Below are 7,923 nucleotides of genomic sequence, written 5' to 3' on the forward strand. Positions count from 1 at the left end.
ATGTCTATTTTCAGTGTCATTTTAGGATATGTTGAGATGTAAGAAAAAGTAAGTGTAAACTGCAAAACACTATAGGAGAATAATTAATTGTCTTGCTTTGGAATTCTTAACCCATTCCAAAGAGTACCACCTTGGGTTTAATTCCTTTAGAGCACCTCCACGAGACTCTCATTTTTCTGTTGTGAGTAGGTAACACTGCAAAAATATTCATGGATTTCAAAACTTAGAGGTGCCTTGAATGTAAGTTGTCCCCTAATATAACAAAAGTTGAACTGACATTTTTTGACAATGACTCTCTCAGTATAAAAGTACAGCTCACGCAGACATAACAGCAGGTACCTCATTAGTAAGCTTTTATAAACTACATGTTTCAGGCTCTTCTGATGCAAGAGCCCAGGGAGGGACTGAGGAACTGGGTATCCTGTGTGTTCCTCCAGATTTACCCACTTTGTTGCTTTTTCTTCAATGAACTAGGGGTCTTTACCTCTCCTGCTCTAGAAAAAAACAACGCTGATTTTCCCTTTTTCTTGGACACAAAGAATCCTCAGAGCATTGCAACAATAAACTTATGCCAATAAATGACTCCCTTGTATTCACTCATTCATTCAACAAATATTTATTGAACATTTTGTATGTGAAAAACATGATAGACGTTGACAATGATACCAAGATACTATTGATTTCTGCTTCCAGACACATCCAATCTTATAGATGTGATAAGATGGATACACAATCCATGTCACTGTTTAATAAGTTCTATAAATGGTATATGGAGAAGGGCAAACGTTGTTCATGGGCTTTACCTAAAGTTGGCTTTTGATATTAATTTTGAGGGATGCGAGGGAATGACAGGTGTTTAGGAGAATATGAAGACAATTCAGGCTGTGGCAAAAGGTATAAAGACAGAAAAAAAAATGTTGACCGTGTTTTCAGTGGAGGGTTCTTACAGGCAAGTTGTAGTAAGTAAACTAAGATTCACATGCTAAATCTAATTCAGTTATCAAGGAAGTAGTTAAGATTTTGTCCTACAGGCACAGTGATCCAGTAACTGATTTCAAGAAGAGAGAGCTATGATTAAATTGCAGCACAGATTGGAAAGAGGGAAAACCCACTGTTTCTTGCAATGCAAAGAAAGGAGTGTGTGTGTGTATGTGTGAAAACACGCACACACACACTCCTTTCTTTGCATTGCAAGAAAAACATTCTTTTTACATGACTTATATTCTGAATATATTACAGAACACTTATTAGCTATTATTTACTAAGTCCTTATTATATACCAGACATTGTTCTAATTGCTTTACATGTATTAACTGATTTAATCCTCACTACATCCCGTTCAAGTAGGCGTGATCATTATTCTCAATGCATGTGGAGAAACTTAGTTGATCCTTAATAAATATAGCATTCACAAAATATAACTTAGATTTTCTTTATCAAATAAAAATTGACCATTACTTAGTCATTACTTAGTCTATCCATTTTCACCAGGGAAAGTCAACTTTCAAGGAATATTAAAGAACACGAAGACAGAAAGAGATTCAGGCGGACTGAACACCCTTCTGTCAAGCTTTTTTTCTCCTGCCCATCTTAATATTCTGATTAGTATTCATCTTAGCTTGGTTTAGAGAAGACAACCAGTTAATTATCTGAAGTCAGTACACTGCAATCTGCAACATAATGAAGTGCTCTAATTTTAGCACCCCCTGTTGGATGCCATGTGTAAAACCACGAAATTATAATCAATTGAAAGAATTAAGTAATGTAGAGTCTGGGGTAACCGATAAAGTTGTCAGGCTGTAATCTACTTTCAACTGAATTTTTACTCTAATATTCTTGAGTATGGAAACTATGGCTTATACATGATTTGAACAAAATTTGCTACACTCATTCCTACTTTATTCATATGCAAGAACTTTCCCTCCATGATGTTAGAAAATTGTTTGAATCCTTTCATACCTGTATTAAAGACAGTGTAGGTGGAGGTACCCCTTCCACAATTCATATTTAATCCTTGTATTGTGTCTCTTTCACCTTACTAGCTACTATTTACTGAGTCCTTATTGCATACCAGACATGGTTTTACACATATTAACTGATTTAATCCACACAGCATGCCTATTCAAATGTTTCGATTTCCTCTCTTTGCCAATATATTTTATCAGCTTTATTGAGGTATAATTGACGTACAATAAGCTGAGCATATTTAAAGAGTACAGTTTGATAAGTTTTGAGATTTGTTTAAATCCAAATCAAGATAATAATCATATTCATCACTCCCCAAAAATCTCCTTATGCCCCGTGTAGTCCTTCCCTTCCAGCCTTCTCCACCTCACTCCACCCCTACCCCATCCCCAGGCAACCATTAATCTTCCTTCTGCCATTTTGGGTTAGCTTGTATTTTCTAACATTTTATTAAATGAAATGAAACTGTAGAGCATATATTCTTTTTTTCTTTCTTTCACTAAGTATACTTATTTTGAGATTCCTCCATGGTGTAGTTGTTCCTTGAATTGCTGTTCAGTGTTCCATGATATGGATATAATATAATATGTTTATCTACTCATAAGTTGATGGACAATTGGGTTGTGTGCAGTTTTTGGAAACTACAAACACAAATATGCTATGAACATTTGGATACAAGTTTTTGAAGGGACACATGCATTCAATTATCTTGGGCAGACACTGAGTAGAATAATGTGATCATATGATACGTCAATGTTTAACTTTTAAGGAACAGACTGTTTTCCAGAGTGACTGCATCATTTTATGTTCCCACCAGCAGGGTATAGGAGTTCAAGTTGGTTCAGGTGTTTTTCCAACATTTGGTATAGGTACTGTTTTAAAAATTTTAGTCATTCTATTAACTGTATATAATAGTATTTCATTGTGGTTTTAAATTACTAGTGACTGATGATTCTGAGCATAGGCATTGCTTATTTTCCATTTTCCTTCATTGCTGATTTTATATCTTCTTTAATAAAGAAACTGCTCCATGCCATGTTTTGTACATTTTTCTATTGGGTTGTTTGCTTTCTTATTGTTGAGTTTGGAGTGTTCTTTACATATTTTAAATACAACTCCTTTATTAGATTTATGATTTAAAAATATTCCCTAACAGTCTGTGGCTTGTCTTTTTATTCCTGTAATAGTGACTTTTTGAAGAGCAGATATTTTTAATTTTGATGAAGTTCTATTTATTAATTTTTAATTACAGATTGTGTTTTTGATGTTGTATCTAAGAAATACAACCTCATGTCTTAAATATTTTTTTGCCTATGTTTTCTCCACTCATTTTTTTTTTTTTTTTTTTTTGAAATCTAATTTCTATCCTCACCAACATTTCAAGCTGTTATCTTAAAGATCACCAATGATTAATTCCCTACTCAACGGCTATCTGGGCCCTCGTTCTGAACTCCATGGCACATTTGACATTGCTGTGTATGCTTTCTATTCTGAAACATTGTTCTCCTTCTATTTCAGCAATGCTCTAATCTCAAGGTTCTATTTCTGTTCCATGGAATACCTGTTTTGTCTTTATCTACTTCCCTTTTCTCCTTCTATTCCCCAGAATATGATCCTTCTTAAGCCTCTTCTTCTTCTGCTTTCTTACCAATCTGCATTCATTAATCTTAAGCATATGATTAATAGCTCTACATGAATTCTTCTGAATTAATAATTATAGGCTTGCTCTCTTTCCCGATATCTGTACCTGCATTTGCAATTGTCTTCTAGATCATTCCACTGGGGCACCTTATACTTCAAATTAAATATTTATATGTACACGGTGCTTTCTCCCAAGTTGATTCCTCCTACCATGAACTTTATATCTGCTTATGGTACCATATTCTCTTAGTCACATGGGTTTAAACTTATAAAACTATCTTCATTAATACTTCTATCTCTATCATATTCCCGAAGATGAGATTAACAGTGAAATTTAGCTCAGGTAATGTCTCTTCCTTGGTTGCACTTATCTTGAACACTTCTCTGTTGCCCACAAAAAAAAAAAAAAAAAAAAAAAAATCAAAGATCTCTAAATTGTCATTCAAAGCTATTCACAATATGGGTCCAAAAAACATACATTGCTAATCATAAGTCTTTCACTTTTTTTTCTTTTTTTTGGATGACCCTATTTGCCATTCTCAGTATTTACTGAAAATGAATGACTCACTAAAATTGCTGGTTTCCTCTTTGCTTCTCAGATGCTTTTCTACCCTGTCTCTCCTTACCCATATCCTACTTATTCTTCACAGTTCAAGTCAAACAGAACAACCACCAGGACACCTTCACTTCTGCCCAAGCAGAAGGAATTTCTTTTCCCTTTGAACTCATTTCTACATTACCTATCTCCTATTATATTAATCATTTCGTACCTTATATTTTATTCAGTATACATCTTATTTTTGCTTCTCAGTAATAATTATATTAAAGACATTATAGCCTTATTTATGTTTGTATTGCTAAAAATGCCCACTGTATTGCTAAACATGCTTTGTATTGCTAAACATGCTCACTGTTTTTTGTAAACATTTATTTTAGAAATGAATGAACATGATTTAGTCAATTTTTTCTCTATTCGATGAGTGCACTTTATTATCTCTTACTTTATCTCAAATATGTCTCTTTTTATTGAAGTATAGTTGATTTACAATATGTTACTTTCTGGTGTACAGAAAAATGATTCAGGTACATACATATATATATATTCTTCTTTAGATTCTTTTCCATTATAAGTTTATATCAAATTGAAGACTTGCATGTAGTTCAATGTATGTGATGGTAAATGGCTGTTAAGGAAAATTTATCAGGGACTGGCAGAGTCTGTCTTAAGTCATACTTTACAATGTTTCCTAATCTGTTCATTGGATGTAGATGTATATCTTCAACCTTTTGGCCAGTAGTTTTATAAATTAGAACTAATCATTGTTTTTGGTTCTTTGAGAGCTTTTCACGGTGAAAGCAAAGATTTACTCTAAACCTCCTAGAAAGAAAGAGGCATAGGTCTCTTAGAGTGCTTGTCTTGGATTTTTCCCATATAATGCACTTTACAGCCAGGGGTATTCAGTTCACCTCCTGGTCACAGAAGACCCTTGTTCAGCTATTTCCTCACATAGCATAAGCACCTCTCCTGGTTACTTTTTACCCCAGACTCTCTAGGCACATAGGAACTCCAGAAAAAAAGATTTTATAAGAAAAAATTATCACTTTAGAGTGTAAAGGTTTTCTAGTTGTTTTTTGTTTGTTTGTTTTTAATAGAACATGAGATCAAAATAGCAATGCTATGACTTGTCAGCCGCTCAGCAGTCCCACTAAAATCAATAGCTGCTTTCTGGGAGTTTGGCTCTAGCAAACCTTTATCCTGCCAGAGAGAACAGCAGGGACAAATGAAGACTCTGAGTTCCCTAAAACCTTTTTTCCTCTGAAGCATTATTTTATAACACTTCATAAAATATAGAGAATCACTCTTCTTCAGTTAAAAGACTGACATTTAATTGATTCAGGTCTTTATCCTGGTCTCTATAACAGGCTATTCCCCGGTTCTGATAGAATAGTTTCTTGCTTTCTTTTTCCCCAAGCTGAAGAGGTTTTTTATTTTCCTAGAAGTTTTCTCATAATATTTTAAAACCTCTCATCTCTTTCCTTGATGAATGCCTCTAGAGATGGTCTTATTTTATTTTCAGGTAAATTAATCTGTGATGAAATACCCTGAAAACCTGAGAATTGGTTACCATAAATAGTAACCATATATATATTTTTTTCATGTTGGAAGTAGGAAAAGGAGATATCTTCCATTCTCATCTACCTTATATCACCAGGAGTTCTTCTCCAGAGAAATTCAGGTCCATTCTGGGGGAAAAAAAAAATGGAGGACTCTTTCCTATCTAAAATACTTGTGGATTGGATTATGTAGCAAATGGTCCTTTACCTTAAAAAAAGTCCTAAATCAGTAAGTTCCTTGATAATGATATGAAACATCACTAAGACTATGGAAGACCTAATTTTATGATAAATAAAACAGTACATTTCATAGTAATCATCCAATACCTAGCATTTCAACATTAGACTTGGGCATGAATGAACTGACTTCAGGTTTTAATCTTCATGCAAAAAATTAAAGAAATAAAGAAACTGAAAGAAAGAGAAGATAATGTAACCTTGTAGGTGGGGCCTTTTGGGTCCATTCAATGTACCTTTGTTGTTTCAAGTGTTATAGGCCTATACTTCCCCATTCTGTCAATCCCAAAGGAGATTCCCCTTGATTGTGAAGAACTGTATGTATAGAAGTACTAGTAGGTTTGGGACCCCTTTCAGCTACAAGATCCCGTGACTGATGATTGGAATCTTTGTCAAAGGGAGTCTCTACCCATTCAATGCTGCTTGGGGACCTATTAATAGTAACTTTACTGAAATACGGAGGAAGGCATATTGAATAGATTGCTTGTAACCTCTGTTGGTCAGATTAATCAGAGTAGCCAGTGGAATGACATACTCACAGGAAAATTCATGAGAAGTGTTGCAGCAAAAGTAGAACTGAAGTTTTCCCTTCCCTGAGAACAAGGAAAATAAAGGGAAGAGTGAACAGGCTAGAGAAGAAACATAATCTGGCCTGAAAGTGTTAATCACTCCTTGTTTTACTTTAACTGTCACTAATCTGTAGTAACTAGATTTGTACTTACAAAGCTAACCTCACTCCCTGACACTATGTAATTTACATTTGGCACCTATCACCCCTAACTCTGTGTGAGTTACATCCTGGGCCTCTCACTCCCTAACCTTATTATGTCCCGGCACTTACATTCTATACGTCCGTCATAACAAATCACCCCTTATAGTTTTTGCATTTCAGAAACAAGGTCACCGGCCGATAAACCAGAGGCAAACAGACGCAATTACCAGACTGCCGGACACCAATTTCCAGGTGGCCTGATGCTAGCTATGACTGTTTTGAAATAATGCAAAGGAAAGGAAGAATGCAAGACGTTCACTACTTTGATCCTTATCATATACCCCGGACAGCAAGCCCCACATATAACATCTTCCCTGGTTCCCAAGGAGGGGGAGACACAGTTCTTGAGGCGCTAGCCTGCTGTGTCTTCCCTTCTGCCTGGCAGAAAAATGAAGCCATCTCTCTCTTCCTCCAAAATCCCTGTCTCCGTATTTCTGTTTGGCCTCAGTGCACAGGGAAGCCAATATTTCAGCAACAGAAGCAGTGCAGTGTAGAGACGTGTTGGATATTGAGGGGAAAAGGTCCCCATAGGTCTCTTGCATGTCTGCCTGTCTTTAGAGCAGTCACTGGTTCCCTCTGTTCTGAATTATCTTTGCAAGAACATTTGTGTAGGAAACAGCCTTGGAAAATAGATGTAGTATTTCTCTCTGGGGCAAGTGACAGGCATGTTTATTGTCCATTCTCATGTCCATGATTCAGGCTTCCTGAGTTCAAGATTCCTCTCCTATAAAACAACTCACTACGTATACAGATATCATCTGGCCGTCTTCCTACTGGCCTTTGTGAATTGAGGCTCAGGAAATTGCTGCAAAGGCTAACACTCTGCCTCTGCTGTTACCACGAATAATAAAGTCTTTTTCTCTGATGCAGGTGTTGCATGTCTTCTGCCAGCATCCAAGAAGCTGTGACAGGCTATCTTGTTAGCTTGCAAATAGGGTAAAATCTTGGACATTTTATGGTTCTTATTGCCCTTTCTGACCAGTTTCTCCTTTCTAGCTGAAACTGTGGCACTGCAATGTCCTAACTAACTCTATTTGTTTTAGCAATCATTTATTAAGACAGAAATTTTTAATAGAAATACAATAATCATAATAATATGGAAATAATGATGACAAATTTATGCAGCAGTCACTAGTAGAAATCAATCAAAGTTATCAGAAGATGAAGTAAGCAGCTTGATGCCATATTGAAAA

The sequence above is a fragment of the Eschrichtius robustus genome, chromosome 6 (assembly GCF_028021215.1).
Source record: "Eschrichtius robustus isolate mEscRob2 chromosome 6, mEscRob2.pri, whole genome shotgun sequence".
NCBI classification, from domain to species: Eukaryota; Metazoa; Chordata; class Mammalia; order Artiodactyla; family Eschrichtiidae; genus Eschrichtius; species Eschrichtius robustus.